Here is a 24,847-nt window from a genome sequence, read left to right on the forward strand (position 1 = left end):
TTTTGCATTGTTATACAGCGTTTCGAGTACCTGGAAGTAAACAATAAAATACAGATCAGTCTTTGGTTTTCAATACGTTCTACATCGAAAACTCCAGTAAAGAAAATAAAACTAAAACGAGACTTACCTCTCTTTTTCCCCTTGTTTTAACCTTGAGTGTTTTACGGCGTTAACGGCATTATACCGCCCATGGATTTCCCATTGTTTGAACATTCTTTTGTTGTTCTTATGGTGTTTTTGCATTGTAATGCAATTGGATTTACCCTCGTTTTAACCCTTGTTTAGTGTTGTTATGGTGTTGGTACTTTTGAAATTTCTGTATTTCATCGTGGGCATCTTTCAAACCAAACATTGTAATGAAAGTAAGCTGATTCGAACAAGTTCTGTTTTTGTAATCTCTCTGTAGCACTACGACAATGTGTTTTCAGACATGCATTGAAGAACTGTTGTTTCAACTTCTGCGACTTATTCAATACCAAATAAAACATATACACATGTACATGTATGTAGGTCTTAACCAGCGTTATTATCTGATATTTCAAATAAAAAATGTAACAAAGAAATAAAATATTTTATTTTAAAAACAAGCCCTATTTCTACAATAAACAACAATTTATACATGGAGTGTGTAATATGAGAGAGATGTATGTAACCTGTAGAGGTAACAAGTTACAAGTTTATGAAGCCATATCGATAGATACATGTTTTTTCACTTGTCAAAAGTTTGGTTGTATCCTAGGTCATAGCTGGTAGACTTGGAACGATTTTTATCACTTAACAGACAAGCGTATTCCTATTTTGAGTAATGTGAGATTTCTTTACCTCATCCGTGGGTGATATGGAATACGCAACATTTGTGTTGTCATAATAAAAGGTTTTAAGACGTCTTGTACATTCTAATAGGAAATTTCAGGCACTCTTGAGTAATATTTCGATGCTCTGTAACTCGTTAGAAAACTAGAATCTGAGCATTTTAAGGGCAATAAATTTAACAAGAAGTTTCCAACAATTTTGACTCCAGAAGACTTTGGTAGGACTTATCATAAGGATCATTTCACTGACTGAAAGTTTCTTTCTATCTATCATAGTTTTCAAGATATTGGCTGAAAACTGTAAAAAAAAAAAACAAAAAAAAAACGTCATTTTCCCCTTTCAACGGCAATAACTCTTACAACGAGTCGTCTAATAATTCCTGAAGGCTTTTGTAAGCCTTATAATAAGGATCATTTCAGCAAGTAAAAGAATTTTGCTAAACCTAACGGTTTTGGAGATATATGCGAACACTTACTGTCTCACCCCTGTGTTCTATTTTTAGTAACGGCGGCAAAGTTTTTCGACGGATCAAAAATCCCCAAATCAGTTCTATGCAGGATACCCCAAGGAACATTCATACCACGTTTGGTTCCAATTGATCAAGTAGTATCAAAGGAGAAGATTTTTGAAAGAAATAACATTGAAAATAGCAAAAAACGTCGAAAAGGGCAATAACTCCAACATGGCTTAATCGATTAAAACAAAAATTTGAATTACGAAAAATTTGAAGTTACATATAACGTTTATGTCTGAATCGTTTTAGTAGATAAGAAATTGGAGCAGAAGCGCTTCTAACCCCAGGCCGGGCCTCTAACATTGTAACGAATGGCTTATCAGATTTCTCCTATCGAAAAAGTTAAATGACGAAATTTTCATTATGAATTTTTATACATCAAGACTAGAGATCTGATAGTCCATGGCAATCTTTTTCCAGGGGCGGATCCAGGATTTCATGAAGGGGGGGGGCTTAATTGCGAGAATCAGTATAAAATTAAAGCTTGTCATGACGTGTTTAATGAATTTGAAAAATTGCCATATTCAATACAATATTTAGCTCATTATGATAGTTTTGTATATATATATTTTTTCATTGAAAAAGAGGGCGTGCGCCCTTTACTCCCTCATCTGGACCCGCCCCTGTTTTCTACATATTAGCTTTTAAGTACCATTCTGTGTAAGAATCGGGCAATAGGTGACACATCGTAATTCTCAATTTGGTCCTTTTTGCCTCAGATATATTCAATTAAACTATAAAACAACGGAAAAGCTTTTTACATTTATCCTGAAGCATCTGTGACCTAGACGTTTTTTTTAATTTTCCCGCCATTTTTCTATAGTGCATTTTAACTAAATTTGACCTAAGGCAAATTTGACAAAAGTTTTGATTATGGTTTCCCGATGTCATCAGGTATAAATGCAATGTTTCTGAGTTTCATTCGTTCATGTGCAACACCTTATACACAATTTGCCCGGTTCTTAGACGGAGAAGTACTTAAAGCAACAAATTCTTTTAATCTGTGTGTGTAACGTCATGATTCATGGCGTCACAATGAAACCAATTACTTGCCAAAAACTAATGTTATCAGCATTTACACAACGGAAAATTACAGAAATAATTCGCAATGTTGTACCAAAAAACTTGACAAATGTCAGCTAAAAAGACAAAAAATATATACCCAGTTCTTTTAATGGGTAGCAGTTCAGGTTACAGACCACCAATTCAACCAATGAGCATTTGGAACGTACGCAAAAATAGTCCTACGCAGAAATTACCCCTGTTCCTCATAGTGCTGTGAAAAAAGTTCTCATCTTATTTAAAAAAATTAAACAGTTTCTGAAAGGAAAAACATTTCTGTACATTTTATAGGTGCATTTTGCTTCTTGTGATGTGAAGCCTAATCTCCATAATGATTTTTAAATATACCCCTATCTTGTGAAAACACTGGGATTTCCCATGCTATTTATAGACCCTTCACTTCCGGTGACAAGTACTGCACTGCAAGTCTGCTAACCCCACATGCCATTCTGAGGATTGTGAGCTGACATATGTAGAATCATGCTGATATATAGTCCTCTGCAGGTTAACAGGTTAAAGTTAAGGTAAAGTCCAGAGAAGCCATTGAATATTGTGAAATTAGCATAGAAGCCTATGGGAAGTGGAATTAGTGGTTTTTAGCCTTAAGGTCCTTTATTTCATAACATGTTTTTTTTTTTCTTTTTTTTTTTACTTTCGAACCCGTATTTTTCAAACAACTTAAGCGGTTATGGTTTGCATGGTTGAACAAAAATTATGTTAGTTGTTTTCAGAACATAATCGCAAAACTGTTTCTGACGGATATCACTGTTTCATTGTCAATAGTTACAATCGGGTTTATTAAAGGTAGTTGGTTATATACAGTTTTCAGCCCTTTTTCTGAAAATACCACTTCGTGAGATCATCATCATTAAATCAAAATACATGTAGATTGGCACTTTTTTCAGCTATTCTCTTAACTGTGAATTGTGGTTTTCCTCAATAGAACAGCCAGGATTTGTTAGTTTTTGTCTCTCTTCCCTGTAACGTATACTGGTAGTAGAATTATTGCCTAAATTGGGCGCTGCTTCATTTTCAATCGATTCGTTTCTTCTATTTTTAGACTTGACTTGATAACATCGTCTTTTCCACTGGCAAAATCCGATGGAGCCCATGAGAAAATAATACGATATAAATACAAGCAAAATAAAGAGAGAATCCCTGCGTATAAGAGGTATAGTATCAGTAATAATACACTTTGATACATCCCCTGGATTTTTTTCGTTTAAAAATAAAGGTTCCTGAAGATATACAGATACACAAATTGTGTATTGTGTGGATGGTTGAAGATTTTCACATACAAAAGTATCCAAATGAGGAGGAAGCATATGTGATGAAAACTTTCCATTTTTCAGAAAATACTCCACCTTCGAACCTATTCGAGTTTTATTCTCTACATGTTCTCCTTGAAGCGTCCATTGAAGGGTTATGGAAGACGTTGCGACATTGACTATATGTATTTTCATCATTTGGTTGTGATTGGTTGGAATATCTTGTAATGTTACGGGACGTTCATTAGAAGACTTGTCGTTTAACACATGGTACCTGACGTTGTTTTTCGTTGAGTTTACACGGGTAAAGTTCGCTAACGTCCACAACCAAATCATTTTGATGAAGTGTTCAGCGGCAATCCATTTCATTTCTTACTTGGCTTCAGTTATCATCTGAGATTGTCTGGAAGAAAAGAATAACTTATTCAGACAATTAAGGAACACCATTCCATAACAAGGCGTGATCAATGACTGCCATTAGCTTACTACGCTATGCTTCTGCGCTAAATGTTATTTTGAGACAGACACGTCAGTCTATGCGTAAATATGAAGCTAGTATGCTTCAACTGAATACACAAGCGCAATTATATTTTTAAGTTTCATTAAAAAAACCTTCAAATCTCAAATATTTGAATAACGAGTCAGATTGGTCGAAATTTGAATTTAATGTGAATTTGAGGAAATTTTATATTTCAATTTGTTTTGAGATACTTATTACGCTTCTGGGCTTTGGTTTCAGAATTATCGTAAATTGGGCATTGCATGACATTTCAAGCAATCTAATTTGTTGAAATTCAACTTAGGAAGGGTTTCTCGAAAATTTTAGGACATAACAATTTATTTTATGACTTTGTCCTTTTCAAACTTTTTGATGTATTGACGACTCGTTGAAGTACGAGTCGACACGTGTATTTGTGTACTTATATCATATCCCTACAGACGAATCTATTAGATCCAAAACTCCGTGAAAAGATTTACTCAACTGAATATGTAAGTTAAGTATTTTATATTTTTTAAACCGAAATAACTTTTATTCGGTGTGTAACCATTTACAGAAACTTTTTCCCATCACATTTTCTGTTTTTCCTTATTGTGAAATGACGAAATATATTAGATGCATCATGAAAACCTAAGCATTTCACTTAAGATGAAGGACCGATACAGAAACTGTATGGCATTCTGGAATTGATATTGTTCATGGCGCTTCTGATTGGTCAAGACGTGTTTTACGAGTACACTGCGACCGTGCGATGTTTTTTTTTTTACGAGGACGGAAGTTGAATTTCCGATAACGTCCCCATCAGAAATTGTATGGCCAAAATACAAAACAAGATCGTCAAACAGGAAGTTGATGTCGCGTCAATCACGATATTACATACTAAGTATCTGTCTATAAGAATCGTCCTTATCTATTTTTTATTTTAATAACAATTTTCTATTTAGTATTTATTTATTTCATTGCGAGACCCGACAGGGTAGTCAAGGACGTTAAAGTAAAAACATACATGTACCCTCAGTCAGTCAACTATCAAGTGTCTATGAATAAATAGTTGCAGAGAAAACTCAAACGAATAAAGTTGTTGGCAGACGTGAACGGACACCATGATATTTATGATCACTATGTACCTCCGACAAAACTGGAATATAATAATACAAGTGTTTAGACCTTCTATGAACGTAATGTGATATTTGATGGATACGGGTAAATAACCAAGTAGATCTGTCACAGGCATTCACTGACAGAACTGGTACATTTGAGAACGTTGATTTGGTGATCAAAGAATGTGAAAAGAGCAATGTCAATAACCTGTTGTGATTTCTTGAGATTATTCAGAAAATACTTTCCGTTTCAAACGTTTTAATTTAGAATTTTGATTGACGCTACATTTTGATAAATACTAACCACCGTATGGTGTTATTGCATGCGTTGTAATAATTGTGATGTTGTCGAAGTTCATAGATTTATGGTTGTCAAAATTTTACATAAAAATCAATATTTTCACTTAAAAGTTTAACAGTATCTTCACATGATATATTAGTAATATGACGAAGGTGAAACCTTTTAACGCTCCCGAAGAAACATTAATAAAAAAACAACTTAGTTTGATAATTTTTGTCAGCTCCGATTTGATTATTTAAACATATTTTATTCAATAAGTAAATTGAATAGGATTGGCAAGGCATATATATATATCCTCTCCATACAAGGCAACAAATACAATATGCAGATAGAAGATATTCACATGACTTGAAAACACACACACATAACACACACAGAGATAAACATATAAGAGTACATTAATTGATAATGATTACATTCAAGCATTTTTGTATTTAAATTAACATTTTACTCTAAAAAATTGTAATAGTAATTATCTGTGCAATTTAAATTATAATGCATAACTTTTCCATTATCTTCTAATTAAACTCTTTTTTTATTTTATTTTATTTTTATTTTTTATTTTAGAATATTATCAATATACATTTTTTGTAAACATCGATGGATAAAGTTCAAAGATTGAAAATTATTAACTCGATCTTGACAAAAGAGGTATTTTCTGCATAATTCATGTTTACTAGACATCATGCACTGATCCCTTCATTAAGGAAGATGGAATTGATTTGAAATGATTTTTAATATCTAGCAATAATTAAATTAAAGTGCATGATAAATATATCATTTATAATGCTGATGAATAGATCAATAAATTGGTTTTTTTTTCTTTTTTTTTTTTAATAAAATCAATATTTTATGAAAAATTAAATGTCTGTCAGCAATATAATGTTAAGGTCTAAGCAGACAGACTGCATTGATCTCCTGTGGTGTGCATAGTAATTGCAAGATAACACAAAATTATGATTATCTTCAAAGTGGTCCCTACAGTGAGGACAGTTTTGATTATCAGTCAAGTGATGAAGAAACAAATGTTGATTAAGATTGCTTGCTTCATTCCTCATGTTCTGATTTGATATATTATACTCATAACCTTCAAGTATGGTAAATTTTGTAATGATATATATTTGCCCTAAAGCATTATGCTAATTGTCATGGTCTGATATGTCTATTGGCCAAAATGTCTGGCATTCATAAGGAATTATTGGTTGCTTTCTTCCTACAGCTATCGCTTGGAACTTTTCTTGGTTTGCTTGCATACAATTAAAATGGAACCAATCTATTAAAATTTTGCTCTCTGATACAAAAGTATTTACAAGTTCATTATAGAACCAATCTATTAAAATTTTGCTCTCTGATACCAAAGTATTTACAAGTTCATTATAGTTATAAGAAGCATGAGATAATGTGTTGTCATCTGCATAATTAAACAAATTTTCTTTATCAATAAAATAAAAAATATCATTGATAAATAATTAAAAAGTAAAGGGCCCAATATTGAGCCTTGGCGTACGCTTTTATCAATATCTGCCCAATGGCTTACATTACCACCTATCATTATTTGCTGTTTTCTGCTAAAAGTAATCACAACATTAAATTACAGGCTTCCCCAAACAGGCCAGGAGGACAGTTTACAAATCAAAATATCGTGGGGAGACGGTCAAACGCTTTTGATAGGTCCATAACAATAGCATCCAAATATTTATTATGTTCCAAATCAAGTTTTGAGACTTCCAAAAGTTTAAGTAAAGTTGTTTGACAGCCATATCTTTCCCTGAATGCATAGAGAAATTTATCAAAAATATTTTCGAAAAATTTTGAAAGTTGCTCTGAAAGCACTTTTTGTTCAAAATTTTAGAAGGAATGGGAAGAATGCTGACAGGCCTATAATTATTATTTATTTTCAGGAAAGGATCACTCTTCTGGTGGATCAGGGTAACCTGTGCCTCATTTAACCTGTCTGGAAAAGAACAAGACTCAATTGAAAAAATTATCATTGTAGTAATTGGTTTTACAAAAGATCAAATACAACATTTGATCAATTTCATTGAAATTTTATCAACGCCCGTAGCCTTTTTTACGTATTTATTTTTATAATTTTGGACACATTTTCTTCTTTGGTGTATCTAAGATTGAAAAAGTTTTTTTTCAAATTTTTTGTTATCAATTTTCTTCAAGCTAGGATGATTTTCTTTATGGAAAATGTAATTTGTGCCCTTACCCATGTCTCTGTCTACATCTAGACTTATATCTTTACATTTTCTGTCTATAAACCAGTATATAGGCTAGAAACCACTAATTCCACTTCCCATAGGCTTCTATGCTAATTTCACAATATTCAATGGCTTCTCTGGACTTTACCTTAACTTTAACCTGCAGAGGACTAAATATCAGCATGATTCTACATATGTCAGCTCACAATCCTCAGAGTGGCATGTGGGGTTAGCAGACTTGCAGTGCAGTACTGGTCACCGGAAGTGAAGGGTCTATAAATAGCATGGGAAATCCCAGTGTTTTCACAAGATAGGGGTATATTTAGAAATCATTATGGAGATTAGGCTTCACATCACAAGAAGCAAAATGCACCTATAAAATGTACAGAAATGTTTTTCCTTTCAGAAACTGTTTAATTTTTTTAAAGAAGATGAGAACTTTTTTCACAGCACTATGAGGAACATAGGTAATTTCTGCGTAGGACTATTTTTGCGTACGTTCCAAATGCTCATTGGTTGAATTGGTGGTCTGTAACCTATATATCTCAATATATGCTAATACCCGTATCTATATTGTAATCTATGTACATGTATCTACAAATGTCTGTTTAAATCCTAAGTCCATGCCTTTACCCATGTCTTCGTCTATACACTTATCTTATCTCTACTGATGTCTACATTTTTAAGTCTATGCCTTTATCCAAATATTTGTCTAGATCTTAACTTATGTTTTTACCCATGTCTTTGTCTATATCGTAATCCATAGCTTTACCCATCTTAATCCATGTCAAAGAGGGTCTGCAGTCCTACCACAAAAACTTGTTACTCCCGTAGTGGTATTAATTCAATGCGGATCTTGAAAAATTCGAAAGATCTTTTCGAGACAATTAGTTCAAGACTACTATCTGAATATAATAGCATTAAAACCTATGATTTTTCAACACTGTATACTTCTATTCCCCATACTCAGTTAAAATCCTGACTTAAAAACATTATACATCATTGTTTTTGGAAAAAAGATGGTAGACCTAGATACAATTATATATTTCTTGGTAGAGAATCCTCATACTTTGTAAGAAATAATTCCAAATCATCTTCCAAATATACAGAGGAAGATGTTTACAAAATGCTGGAATTTTTAATCGACAACATATTTGTACAGTGTGGTGGACGTGTTTTTCAACAAACGGTCGGCATTCCAATGAGAACAAATTGTGCTCCTTTATTTGCTGACTTCTTTCTTCACTCTTATGAGGCTGACTTTATAGCTGATCTGATCAGAAAGAAAGAATATCGTTTGGCTAGATCTTTCAATCTCAGTTTCCGCTATATAGATGACGTATTATCTTTAAACAATCCTAATTTCGGGGATTTGATACATCGCATCTACCCAAAAGAACTTGAGATAAAGGATACTACAGACAATGTGAATCAGCCTCGTATCTTGACCTACACTTAGAAATCGATGGTAAAGGAAAACTATTGACCAAACTTTACGACAAACGTGATGAGTTTTAATTCAGAATTGTCAACTTTCCTTTCATCTGTGACGACATCCCTTCAGCACCTGCGTATGGAGTGTTCATATCACAACTCATACGTTATGCCAGAGCCTGCCGAAACTACGCAGACTTTTTGTATCGCGCTAGAACTCTAACAAATAGGCTTCTGGAACAGGGTTATATTGCTACAAGATTGAAGTCATCCCTACAGAAGTTTTATGGTCGTCATCATGAACTCGTGGATCGTTATGGGGTATCCATCAGCACCATGAAAACTGATTTATTCAACGAGCCATAGTTTTCCTTTCCTCGTTTGTCTACCCCGGACTTGATTTTTTATGAGCAACTCGGCGGGTGTTTCTAGAAAAGCAGAGTACTCTTACCCTACCGGTGCACCTGGTCCATGCTCCCAGTTTTTAGTGGAGTACGAGTTGCTCACTTGCTTTTGTTACTTTGTATGGATGATTTTATTTACTTTATGTTCTTTGTTGTGTATTTCTGTTTTCCATGTCTAGACATTGTCCCTGGATTACATTCTTTTGATTAGCGCTATAACCTTGGTTCCCTTGATTACTCTTTTACCCATGCCTGTGTTTTCATTGTAATCTATGTCTTTGTAATATAATTCATAAATTCGAGAAGCTACTAGACCTGCTATTACCGTTGATGACACGGGTAAATGTGGCCATATGAACAATATCAATCACGAAATTACTTACCCACTAGAATATATTTTATAACCCAAAACTAGCTTTGTTTATATAGTTAGTTTGTTAAAGATAAATGAGATCTAAAAATTCATTGTTTAGGTCGTTTTAAAACTTCCTGGTAAGCAATCTAAGTTCTTAGTAACCAGTATATATTATATTTTGAGCTCGCATAAATCGAATTGATCAGAAGTTTGGATGGAAAAAAGAACGCAACGAATGTACCAGCGTATAGCCTTCATAGTAGCCTTACTCTAAAATAGTAAATACTTTTTAGTGATTATAAAAGGTCTTCAACAAGTGTAAACATCACGGCTATATTTATAGTGTGACTGTAACGATTGTATTGATTTTGGACAGTGCATATATCTATTATATTTATTGTCTATTTAATCTGGATCAGTTGTAACCTTCATGAATTACGGAAACTATATTCCATGACAAATGAGAAAAAGCGGATTGGGAAAAATCATTTTCTATAAAATGTATAATTTGTATACAGATTTTATCCCGGATTATTTACATAGCAGTGTAAATAAATATCAGACAACGAAATGATGCACGCATATCAAAACCTAGTTTTATTATAATTCAGTAACAGTTACAGACCACATAAACCAGTCTTGTCATTCGATTCTTGCTCTTTTAAGACAATAATTATTTAGATTGTATATACATGTATATAAAAATGGAACTTTGCAAGAGTTATCGTTCTTGTTTTGTTTGATTTTAGAATGTTATTTTTTCTCCAAAATGTAGATCTGTATACAAAAGGACCAATGTTACGTATGTAAACCGATTGACTGATTGATTATGGTCAAACGTCCAAGGGCTGACATGTGATGTATTCCAGGACGAATATATGTAGCTACACAGAAAAAGCATAGTTTGTTCGGTGGGTTTTTTTTCTTAGCTTTTATCATCTCTGTCATTGGGAGTGTATGGGTCTTTAATATATGAATACATACTTTAAAGACTAAAATTATATGATTCTGTTCCTATTCACGGCATTACATGTGTATACAACTTTTCTAGAAAAACAAATTTAAAGACGTTCGGAGTACTTCAACACAACAATCTTAAGTGTCAGTGTATGTAAGAATCAGACAAAATGGGAAAAATCAGGATCATGCCTGTCAAAACCTCACCGACCTGACAATGTAATATCACTCAAAGGTGCTCTCTCTATTTGTAAAGACCATTATTTGATCTCTGCATCACTGGCTTTGCTCAGAAATTTTTCAATAGAATGTTAGAAAAATAAGTTTTTGACAGAGTTATCTGTCCTTGAAATGTTCATTTTCAGAGCATTTCAATGCAATTATAGCTCATGCACCAAAATGATATGGAAAATTTTGTCCTTTTTTTTATTCTGATGGTGCAAATAGTCAAATTACACCATCAAAATAATGGGTTTTTTTTCATACCGTGTTTCCCCCGCTGCCTGATTCTTACAAAGACAAACTATTACATGTAAGAATGGCCAGACACTTGAAATGTGTGAACAGCAAGATGGAATCTGCAATATTAAAATGAGTTGCATTTTTGTATTTAGCAATCACTGGGTGGGTGGATACTGTCGCTGTTTTTGGCGGATGTAATCATTGCAAGTTTAAATTCGATTGAAAGATCTATAGATTGGAGTGTCTCGCTTTGAATTTTTTAAGAACAATTGATAACATAACGAATTTCAATTTAAAACTTTACATAGATCACTACATTAGACAATTGGAAATGCTAAATTGTTTCATAACGAGTAAAATATTACTCCATATGTCAATGAAATGACCTTTTCATGTTTTATTGTGTAATTTTATAATAGCATATCTCACAAACGCTTCGATTTTGTCTTTGTAAAACCTTCCATGATTTCCTTTCATTCGAATTTATGTTCACTGAAAACCAATCACATAAAGCATTTCAGTTTTTTTTACTAATCATACATCTAACTCCCCTCCACCCCATCCCAAAAAAGAGAATACTGTTTCCAACATTTTAGCTTCATAAAACATTATTTTAAACACATTTTATCATATTTGAATGACAAGAAAAATGTTATTAACAAAACACAAAATCAGATTCATACAACGTAAAATGTTAGAGAGGATAATATGAACACGTTTGAAAAATATAGTGCTGCTAAACAACAGTACATACCGTGCTTATGCCCGAATTCTTAACTCACTACTAAATTCTAGCAGATTAATTCCAACACATTAATTGTAAAGATTTACGAATTGATTTTGAGGTTGAATACCTTGACGTTATTTCTTTGTGGGATTTTAAATATATATTTGTTTTAACCTTGAAATCGTATAAACGCACTGTGTACGTATAGTAATTACATGAAAATAGGGTCGATTTTATTCAGAGAACTCGGCTTGATAATAAAATCTCTTCAAACGAGCAATTACAGTACCATTTACTTTAGTGATTTATAGCAACTTAAATCCTCGAATCAGTAAAATCTCAGATATATCAACAGATTTTTTTTCTACCAATAGGTAATTTACTGCATTTTAGGGAGTTTTAAAACAAACTTCAGTTTAAGCTTGGCTTAAAGAAAACGGGTGCGTGTTATACATATTGATTAAAAACAAAATGATATATACGTTAATTGCGCATATAAACGATTTTCGCGATATTCACATCAAATCTCTTATGAACAGGTACTAGTATATTTCATCTGTCACAAACAGTACTAAATACTTCCTCTGCAGTCTCTGCCTCTGTAACTATTTCTTTTCGCGGATTTCTAGTAGTGTTCAACTGTAAAACAGAGCTTATAATGTGCGGATGGGTACTTAGATATTAGTTCCGCAGAGGAGATTGATATAATCCATTCAATTGTCATCCAATTTCTCCTTCAAACAAACTTATTTTAGCCGAGCGTTTGCAATCAGCACTCAAGACTGAGAGTTTGTTTTGCAATCTGCACTCCATACTGAGGTTCTATTTTGCAATCAATACTCCAGGCTGAGGTTTTGTTTTGCAATAAGCACTCCAGACTGAGGTCTGTTTTGCAATCAGCACTCCAGGCTGAGGTTTTGTTTTGCAGTAAGCACTCCAGACTGAGTTTCTGTTTTGTAACCAACCCTACAGACTGAGGTTCTATTTTGCAATCAACACTCTAGACTGAGGTTCTGTTTTGTAACCCGTACAAATAAACAAGAGTAAATGAGTAACCCGGACTCCACTAAACTGGGAACAAGAACCACGTACACCGGTAGTGTAAACATTCTCTGCTTTTATAGAAACACCTGCCGAGTTGTTTATAAAATATCAAACCTAGATGAAAAATGAAGAAAAACTATGACACACTTAAAAATCGGTTCTAATGGTGCGTGACGGGTACATCAATACAATCCACCAGTTAAATTTGAACAGACTGGAAAATGTGAAGTCTTCCTCAATATAACCCATTAACCGATTATTATTCCCATACATATCGCGTTAATATCTACTTTAGACTACTGTATCTACAATGAGGCCATTCAAATAGATCTAGTCGGGGACGTTTGCATGACTATTATTTAGGAAATATTAAGAAAAAATTTAGACACAAATATGGCGCATTTATCTTTAGTTTGCTTTATGATATCTTGGGTTTTGTTAGACCGCTGATGATATGCGTTTTGTAGTTCTCGATCTCGACGACAAAACAAATAACAAAATTCTAAAACGTTTCAAAGTCATTACTTTTATAATGATACACAAACTTGAGCCCATTTAATCAGTACAACACGGTTAAAGTTACACAACAGTAAATACCTATAAGGTGTGAACAGTAAGATCTTCAAATATTTTTTTTTTCGATAAAAATATTACGGAATTACTCCTTAAGCAAAAATAAACGCGGTTTCTCATCTAAGGGTTTAATGATTGCCTTGGAGATTTGAAGTTAATATATTTTCATACATAAACGAAGATTTAAATAAATATTTGTAAGTCATTAAAATCGTATAAAGACATTGTATACTTAGTAATTTTGTAAGACTCTTATTTACACTAGGACTTTCGTCATTTGATATGGAATCAATAATACTTTTACATACATACAAAATGTTCACAGCATTATTAGACAGGAGACATCGAATACGCAGTAAAAGAAGATACAAGCTGTGCACTTTAAATACCAACTTATTTTTTGCTATGAAATACAAAACATATCCATTATATACATGTATATTGCAAATTTCGATATTCTGTACACGTGACTAAATGAGCAACATTAAGATCTAAGGAGAGTCTCAATCCAAAAAACCCAAACTATCGAAACAGGACGCCAAATCCATCACCGAAAGGTTCTACCATGTGCATCACAAGAAATGAAGCCTCATTGTTTAAGGTATTTTGAAATTTTAATATTGCAATTTTGATAAAAATGATGAATATGATGGTATAATTCGGGGTCAGAAAAGTCTGACCACTGGATTGATGAATACATGTAATTACAAGAAAGAGAAGATAAAAATGAAGAAAACGTGATATTGTATGTTAGAGTTACAAATTACAATCGAAAAAAAAAAACTCTTCCTCTGTATTAGCATATGACTGTAAACCTCTTAGCACCTTTAGTTTTAAAGTTATAACAACAGAAAACCGACTTGCTGTATATGCGCGAACAACCGGATTCTTCAAAATTTTGATATCAAATAAAGGTGACCGAATGCAGTTTTATTCTGAAGGTAAATGTTACGTAATTACGTTCTACTTCACAAAACACAACAGTCAAAATCTGTGGGGTACGAATATACGAGCCATGAAGAAATTGTTATGTACTTACTTTTCTGCAACAAAAATATTAAGTGATGAGGTCTAAAGCTAATGTTATGTACTTGAAAAGACTAACGAATCATCTCGCTTAAAAAAAAGCTAATTGATATGCACTTAAAAAAGAGTTATGAAACATCCAAATCAACTAATTATGTACTAGTATATAAGGCACATTATAAACTGGAAAAAAAATACCAGCTGTGCACGAAAATTCCATATTTTGATTTGAAATTACACAACATCTAGTTTATATTAAATAAGGCAACGATTTAATTTTAAATAAACGCTTTAAAAATTTCGAAATGGTAATAATGCAAAAGGTACAGACGAATGGAAATTCTAGGATGGGACAAAAGAAAAACGAATGGTACATTATTCTCACCCTAAAAACTAAATCAGAGCATTTTTTTTGGCGGGAAAATCAGTCACCATAGCAACAGCCACTCTCACATGGCCTTGAAATTCCAAATTTTTAGATTCAGCATGTCATTTTTACCCAAGAAACCAAATTTCATCCAAATCGGACCACGTTTACATTTTGGTGGGAAAATTGGTAGCCATGATAACGGCAACTTTAGAATCATCTTGAAATGTCAAAGTTTAGTTTCGTCTTTTTTTTTTTCTTTTTTTTTTTTTGTGTGTGTGCAAAGTTTCATAAGAGTCGGCAATATGGTTTCTCAGAATTTCTCAAAAAAAGTTAAGATAGGAAGACGGGAGGTGTCTGAAAAATGATGATAATAATAATAATACAACGGATTTAAAACAATAATTCACGGCAGAGACCTATAATTTAAGAGATAAGAAACTTGTTAATTAGCCAGTATATCAATAGAAATATCACGCGGCGGAGAACGAGATTCTTTCCACTTATTTATCAAAGTCTTTTTTCCCTTTTTGATGAAATTATCTGAAATAATAGTAGCAGACGCCAAGAAGATGTGAAAATGGGAAACGGAAGATTTTAGTCAATTATACTTAAAAACAAAAAAAGTTTTCATAGGTGAATGTGAAAATAAAGAATTTAATTTTGAATTATTTTCATTTCCGTAAAGATCAGCGGGTAGGTAACTTGTATTCAATACTTCTTTTTTTGTTTGTTTTGGTAGAACGAAACAAACATGTATGAACATGAAGCTAAGATATCATAGAATAAGAAACTGAAGGTTTTATTTCGATATTCGCAATACTGTTTTCAGTTGTGGTCATTTGAATTGTCTAATAATATAATACATGCCCTTTTTTCCTCATTAAATTTGGACTATGACATTTTTTAACACGTCTAAAATTGTAAAAATAGTGTAGACTGCATTAAAATATACATGCATGTGATGCATTTATAAGAATAAAGGTAGCTGGAGTAGACTGCATTGAAATGTACATGAATGTGATGCATTTAAAATTATAAAGGAAGCCAGAGTAGACTGAATTGAAAGGTACATGCATGTGATGCATTTAAAATTATAAAGGTAGCCAGAGTAGACTGCATTGAAATGTACATGCATGTGATGCATTTAAAATTATAAAGGTAGCCAGAGTAGACTGTATTGAAAGGTACATGCATGTGATGCATTTAAAATTATAAAGGTAGCCAGAGTAGACTGTATTGAAAGGTACATGCATGTGATGCATTTGCATTCAATAACATCTTATTCCCAGAAGACATTTGAGGTGGTAATTTAGTATATGATATTTGAGGTGGTAATTTAGTATATGATATTTCAAATGTAATTTGAATTGAAGAAAATATAATAATTAATGATCACGCAAAACTTGTTTTATAATAATATTACTCACCATGTCGGTATGTTAAAAAATGTCAACATGTCGCCTAGTAGCTTTGAAGTTGTCGTCTGCAAAATCAATGAAAATAAACTTATGTTAACATCATCGATCTAAATTCGTGTTTGCTGGAAAATATAAATATTTGATAAAATCGTTTAATATACGAATACAAATTATACGCATACTGAGCAATGTTTAAATTGACATGGGAGACTCTTTGAGTAAAAGGCATCAACAAATTATGTTTAAAATAATTGATTTTATTGGTTATTCTCTATAGGTAGGACATGAAAGTTTGAGATTTACTAAAAGAGAGAAACCATATACTGTAATAGTGACTAGATTGTCAGTAATAATTTAAAATGGTAAAAAAGTCAATACGAACTACATTAGAAAGGTTAAATAAAAATAGAATATAAAACGTTATAACATAAAAAATGAGAAATAGTATTGTTCTAGCTGCAGAATATTTCATTTTTACATTTATGAAATTGATTTTTATCTCATGTTTTAAATAGAAATATATGAAAGTTAATGATTTTAGCTTCAGTATTTCCATTTTACGAAAAGCGTCGATGTATAGGTTTCGATTTTGAAATCAATAAAAAGACTCAACTTAAAATGTTAGTCGAATGATGAATAACAGTAAAGCAATTTCCATTTAAAGGAAACTCGATAGTCCGTTAAGTGTGGTTAAGATGATAAACGCGAAAAATATTCTTCGAATACCATCGAAGCGTACGTCTTTCAAAAAAATTGACTCAGGTTAAAAAATGAAAAAGTATTAATTATGAAAAGAAAACTATTAACATGAATACATATTTATCACCATGGCAAAATAATCCCTAAAAGCACATTCATCAAGACAATCAATTTACTCAGCACCATATTATAACTTATTAATACGCAAAACAACTACTGCATTGCCGTCCACATTCATTCTTCATGGTAACGACCAATACACACTGCCAAAGGTAAAGTGATTCACAAAGTACAAAAACTCACCAAACAAACGATGTTTTTTTTTTTCTTTTCTTTTTTTTTTTTAATTTACATATGCTATATCTTCAGATAACGAAAATTATTTCTGTATTAAGATCTGTACTTTTGAGAAAGTTGTACATTTATTTCCCACTAAAATCAAACAATATCAAGAATGCTGTCATCGCCATTACACCACAACATTAAGGTGTAAAACCACTATTAAAAGTCCCATTACTTTCTATGTTGAATTAAGCAATTTTCAAGGTCCCAATCTTTTTTTTAAAGTATGTTAAAATGAACTTTAACAGGTTTTATCATAGAGGGGACCCTTTAAAGACTCTCTCATAAAATCTGCAGCATACCTTTAATGGCTTCTAAGAAAGGATGGTGAAAGTAGACAGGTACTACTATACTACTTTCCTCTTGGAAATTTGACAAATCAATGGGCTTAAGATCTAGACTGACAAATTATTCTCTAAATCAGAGTTCAAAACTGTTGTATTCAGTGTGTACCTGACATGATAAGCTTTCAGATGATACCCAGTTTGCATATACTGGCTAAATCACAAAAAAATATACAATGCATCATAGGAACTACTTTCTGGTATGTACAGGCGACTGGTTCCCCTTAATAGTGGTATTCTACCTATTAAGACATCTACTCTCCGTCCTAAAGATCAATTAACACACTGCCTGCAAAGTGGGTGTACATGTATATAGTGATAACAGCATCCGTTACGTATAGAGGTTCCTTGCCCGTTAATTACTGCTAGTTTTTATGGATCATTTATTAAGTACTAAAGATGTCCTTTTTCAAATTTCAATCTTCGTCAGGTTTGAGGATCCATTGCAAAAAATAAACTTATTAAAATAGAATATCCTTCTCTAATTTACTGCTACACCACTGACTATCAAGAAGACTGTTATTACTTTTTCCTTTTGACATTTTAAACCGAATCAATTTGAAGGTAAAAAATGCATGCTATCAGAGAAAATCTACATACTCAATCAAATAGAATAAATACAGCTGCACGTAAAAACTGAAGATTTAGGAAAACAAGACTGCGCACAAAAAAAAAAATTAAAAAATTAGGTGTAAATTAATAGAGAATTTCTCGCGGTATTTCTATTTCTCTTCTATCATGGAATAAAGTGCATTTACTATTCAAAAGCGCTAATAAAATAAATTAAGACCACAACAACTTAAAAAACCTGAATATATTCAAATACCAAATTTTAAACAGCATTAACTTCAAATATTTTTTTTCTCTGTTATAGAAGATAGAAAACGGAACAGATATTATGAAAGGGCACAAATGCTCCGTCTTATAACCCCTATAAAATATAAATAGGTACAGAGATCACACCAAAAGGTGTTCAATATGTGTAAACACACCTTTAAGTAAGCTCTGAAAGGCCCGATCAACATATAAAGTGGTAAAATCCATGGTTACTGTGACAAAGCGATGACACATCTTCAAAATAAACTAAAAAGTCAAATAACAACATGAAAACAGGTGTGACCAACATTTCCTGACTGTGGACAGACCCATATCTGCGGTGGGGTTAAACTGGCTTAACCACCCCCTTTAAAGTCTGGTAAAAAATGAACAGAAACAACAAATAAAGACACCAAATTACTCCCTCAGTAATAGATATATCCAATTATCCTTTATGGAATACATCAATACACAACATATAGACAAAATGAGATATCCAATGAAGGAACGGTTGCATTAACTGAAAGCTAGCTCAGAACATATTAAAGAATGACAGAACCATTAAAAGTACCAGCATTAGAAATAATCGGTCACTTCAATTCCAGTAGACTAGATTTGGAGTAGTAACGTCAAGTACTAAGTAGGTAAGATTTGATGGAATGCAATACTACAAATGACTTATTATTCTAGGGTTGCAATTAGGGGTAGAACATCTGTATTTGTGAAAACAAGGTTCGAAGAAAAGACAATGATTTGATAATCGTATCCTTCACGAATAACTCTATTAAGGGTAGTTGATAAATCCATCAGATTTTGTTTAAAAGAAAGTGCTTTACTAACAAAGTTTCCTTAAATAAACTGGGTAAGCAACGCCATTTTTAATTACAAACCTGCTATTATATTTTGGTATCAAACTTTTGTAACAGAGAAAAAAAGGCTTAGTAAATGATTTCAGAAGTTTTTGAAATCGGTACCCCTGGTGCATAAGCTTTTCTGTTGTGAATCTGTTGCGTTCATTAAAATCTAACACTTTTTACAAATACGAGCAAAATGGACGTTGTGAAATGTAAATAACGTTGGAGGGTGATTCGGGAATGGCACCATCTAGGAATGGAAAATTAACAATACTTAGGAGAATTAAAATCGTCTCTTTTGTCATAAATTTTCTGTATAAAGGCTGCCATTTTGCTGGTGTTATATCTGAATCAAGAAAAAGGTGTACGAGAACTTGGTTAACATGGATACCTTGAACATAGTTTTCGAAGTTAGAATTATTAACGACCAAAATATCAAATCATTTGCATGCTATCGTCATAATCGGTATATCAGCGGTCACATCAACACAAAGAACATTTGCAAAAAACAATCATTACATTGAATTGAGAGCCATATTTTATTTAAATATGACATTTTTTTCTTAATAGGTTTAAGCGACAGTTGTATTCCCTACTTGCGGAGCTCTGCGCCCTTTTGTGTAAAAGACGGAGTATGTTACACTCATGGATGAAATGGATATTCTTTAAAGAATCTATTGTTCTTCTTATTTCGTCTACATTGGAGAATGGTATGTCTGCCGTTGATTCATAAAGCGTAGGGTGAAAAAAGAATAAAGTAAGAGAACAACAAAAAACTACAAAATGTAGTTCCATACCACTTTTAATTTCAAGGAGAATTGTACATAGAAAGTGTAACTGGTGTGATAATCCGTTCTTGTGAAAAACAAACTCACTAAAGTGATTGGATTGTGTTTTTGCAAATGATTAATTCAAGATTTTTCGTTACAAGCATGAATCGCATTCAATTCATTTCCTGCAAAGATGTTAACATTACACAACAGTATTGCTATATTTAGCTTTGACTGCTATTCGTGTTCAACAAGAATGTACATCAAGAATAATCACTAAATTTTAACATGATATTTACTGTAAGCTTTTCATATATTATATACATGTAAACCGCCCATAAAGGACTTGCCCAATTTATTTTGCTTTAATTTTGTTTATTAGAAGATATATATATATATATATTTAACACTGACATTTAATACCATTTTTAAATGCTATGTTGTAGTGTCTGATGTCCCCCACTCATGATCTTCCATCCATTAAAATGAGTCCTCAAGTTAAGGACCTAGTATTCATCCTAAAAGTCATTTTGCTTTGTTATTTAGTTTAATCTTATAAATAGACGTAAATGGGTTTTGACAAATTTTAACTTTTGAAAGTGTGAAAGTTCAACTTCTATTTAAAAGTATTTGGAAACGGATTAGTATGAATGTCTCATGCTTATCTCGTCGAGCGGCTTTGCCACGAGACGAGATGATCATGAGAAACTCCCGCAAGTTGAAAATCTGTTTATCGCTGTTTTGCTGAATTGTAAGGTATTAGTTTTCTTTTATTTTCAGTTTTCTTGACCAAAATAAGTAAGTTTTATAAGCGCTGCAAAATTTCCTTTCGTGACTATTTTTCAGCGACGTCACGTATGTTGTGCAGCTGTGATACACATTTTTTTTAACAAATCGGTTAACTTGAATGTCGCGTTTAAAATTTTTGCAATAATTTTGGAATTTATTCATTCTAATCGGGTAAGTTACTGTATTTAATCATTTCCCATTGTAGACTAGAAAATATTGTCACAAATTGCCATTATTTCATACGCAGTATACAAACAGCCGGTTATATTGGTCGTCAAATATTCCTACGCTATTGCTTGTATGTCACGATATTCCTACGGTGTTGCTTGTATGTCACGCAGGGACATATAGAAACTAGCGATAATTTTCATTCTCGCTCGACTGGCGTAAGATTGAAAATTATTGTATAGCAAGATCAAAGGGATTTTAAACAAAATCGCAATAATAACATTTTTGGTAAAAGGGATGATATTTTTCATTCCCTATTATCAACTATGGTTTTTTTTAATAGTGCCGTCCCCTTGTCACCGTCATATCGTGTTAACATGATATTGTCAAAATTGGTTCGATTTGCTCGTATTTGTAACAACGTTTCGAATTTTAACTTAAGGAATCATTATATAACCGAGAAATTCCTATATCAAGGTTTCGATAATACAAGCTCGTAAAAACATTGACAGAATATTTCAACCGATACAAGGAACTCACTCTCAAATACAGATTAACTTAAAAGGATTAACATGTGCGGGTATCTCTCACCCTTTGTTTTATGGCAATATTCTACTCGAAGCACAGAAAGCTCGACACTCACTCAATAAGTTAACTAATTTAAACCGCTGAGTAGGCTCATTCATTAGGGGTATAGTTATGATAGTGTGGTCAAATCGTTAAGGATGGCATTTTTTTGTATTTACATTGAATCTCTCACAGTCTTTACATAGAAATTAAACCACTATATTTAAAAGTAGTTTTTTTTTTGCATGACATGCGATGTGTCCTTATTGTACGATTTATGATGGATGTACCGCGGTTCTCAACCACTCATGGAAAGAATTTGGAATTATTTTACATACGATGGGAACATAACTTTTTGCAGGTTTTAGCTGGTCTGGAACTGGCATGTCAGTTTATTGTTAGTAGTTTCTAGCTTGTACATTTGTGTAATTTATAAATCAGTTTCTTTATTTCCGATGTAACTAGGGACTCAGACCTTTTTGAACTGATTAGTAGGTGTGTAATATTTTTTACCACAGTGGCAAGATTTTAGGGGAGGGGTTGTGATCACGTCAAAGTACTTCAACCTCGTCGCATTTTTTTGCGCCTGTCCCAAGTCAGGAATTTCTAGCCTGTGTATGTCTTGTTTCGTTTTCACCTTTAGTTTATTTTTTGTGTTGGGAAAACTCTTTCGCTGTACCTGTAAAATGGTGTTTTGGGGCCATTGTGGTTTTCCTCGTCGTTCATTGAAGACCAATGGGTGGCCTTGGGCTGACATGCTCATCCCCGTAGGGTTGTTGTCTCTTTGACATATATACCATACCTATTCTCGTTGTATTGAGTTGAAAACTAGGAAAAACAATATTGTCTGCCTGTAGAGAATAGGAAACTTATTGAGGGCGGACAATTTTTTCTATCTGAGGCAGCTTAAAAATACTCCTTAAACGGGTAGGTTAATTGAACGATCATGAAGCGTGACATTTCCATTGTTGGCACTGAGTCGGGTCCGCGGTCACGTTTTCGTACGTTGGTATGACAACCCACGAAGAATGTTGTCCCTTTTAACAACTTTCTTTATGCATTATCGACATGAGGAACTAATATAACACAAAACTTCATGCCACCCCTGGTCGCCTTTTTTATCAAAATGACATCGGATCGCGTTTTATTTATACTCATGGACATTGTTCTCTTCCATGCTGACACTACTTTTTGCTATAAGTGGAGGAATATCAACGCTACAGAGCTGGATCTGCCTTGGAGTTTGTTCTTCATTAGACCAGTATCCCATACGGAGTTCTGCCGATTGAAATTTTATCGGAATTGACTTCAACTACACATTGACTTTTTTCTAATTCATTTGGGAAATATTAGAAAAATTAGAGTACACATACCGAAACTTTTCTGAGTGGGTGCTAGTCACCGAAAGTATTAGATATTTTTTTCTCTGAAGCCATTCAGTAGTATGAGAAGTACTTTTTGTCAGATTTAGTGTTCATAACACAAGGTTGCCACATATATACAAATAGCTCTTTTCTTCAACGCTCTTCGTTCTCATCTGTTAACATGTTCCCGTTTGATATTTTTCGGACGCTGTCGATAGTGAGATCGCTTTGATATCACGTGACATCCATGATGCTTAACCATGGCAACATGGCCGTTGTAGCTTATAACCTGGCATTTCACTGGACAAATGTGATAGCAGCCGTGGAATTGAAAGCTCCATTGAGGCATTGTCCAGAATATTTTTATGCATCGAATAATCTTAATTTTCATGTATTGAATAATTTGAAATTTACCTATTGAACCAATAAAATAATTGAAATACGAAATAGCACAGTGATCACACAGTCCACCAAATAAAATCTTAATCAGTTTTGGATATTAACAAATCGAGAATTCCGTCGGCTATCTTTTTTAAAGATAGTACTTGTTTATTATTATTATTATTATTATTTTTAATTTTTGTTGTTGTTGTTGTTGTCAGTGATTCTTAAAGTTTGTATTAGAATCGTTCATACCCATTCAAAGACAGCTTCTAATAGCTGAGTTTTCCATTCGTTGTTCTATCATAGGAATTTTTTTTTTTTGCTCTTTCTTTTAGCTTGGTGCTCATAACGTCCTTTCTCAGATGGGTATTTATAACTTGTTTGTTGCTTGTTTTGTTTTCATTGTTTTGATGGGATAGTGTACTAGGATGCTTATCCGACAGGGTCACTGGTCTATGCCGCGCCCCAGTAACAAAAAAAAACTGATTTCATAAAAGAAAATGTAATCGACATTATACATGTACTAGCCATTTTGGGGTATTGTTGAAGATCGGTTTTTGAACACCTTTATTTTAGTAATTTAAAATGGGTTTTATGATCGAAAGGTACACATGAAACGGTTAGTTGAAATTTTTTTAGCACCGTCACTAGATTCCTAATAAAAAATTTAATGTTCCGTATATTTCTATCTAATTATTATCGAACGTTAAAATTAGCCAAAGGTTAATATGTAACGTAGACACTATTTCCACTTAGCGATCTAGCAGCTTGATGATAGTGATTCTCAAGGGAGTACGTTGTAACTGGAACAATATCATCTATAATGATGCTTTAGTAGGGTAAATATAAACTGAAAATGCGGAATATTCGACGGTAATCACTATGATAGTTCAAAATATAATTCATTAAGCTGTCTCAGAATTTCTTAAAATCAGAACCATACTTTACAAACCCTGCTGTAATGACATGGGACAGAAATCACTAATCAAACCAATGCACACCGTCATCTGAAGACTGAATCTGTCTGATTCTTTACATGGTTTTCAAATGTAAGAGACAGAGATAATGTACAAAGAAAGCGGAGACAATGACTTATAACGACAATTGGTAGTAAATACCCATCTAATTAAAACTGGCTCTTGTAATTTGTCCATTACGTTCCCGCATTCAAGAACGTAGTGGACCAAATTACAGGAGCTAATAAGATTGCACGGGT

The 24,847-nt window shown here is 32.9% G+C and overlaps 1 long non-coding RNA gene across 1 annotated transcript in view; it reads right to left on the reverse strand.

The window, feature by feature from the left end:
* Positions 1 to 555: 555 nt before the first annotated feature.
* The window catches only part of LOC148601028 (uncharacterized), a 26,560-nt gene continuing 2,268 nt past the window's right edge, over positions 556 to 24,847 (reverse strand). The window contains exons 2-3 of the long non-coding RNA XR_015917149.1: positions 16,544 to 16,599; positions 556 to 4,060 (exon numbers count right to left, since the gene is read on the reverse strand). This is a non-coding gene — a long non-coding RNA (uncharacterized LOC148601028). The remainder of the gene's footprint in view (positions 4,061 to 16,543; positions 16,600 to 24,847) is intronic.

The sequence above is a fragment of the Perna viridis genome, chromosome 12 (assembly GCF_037379345.1).
Source record: "Perna viridis isolate PV_CMFRI_1.1 ecotype Kerala chromosome 12, ASM3737934v1, whole genome shotgun sequence".
Classification (NCBI taxonomy): Eukaryota; Metazoa; Mollusca; class Bivalvia; order Mytilida; family Mytilidae; genus Perna; species Perna viridis.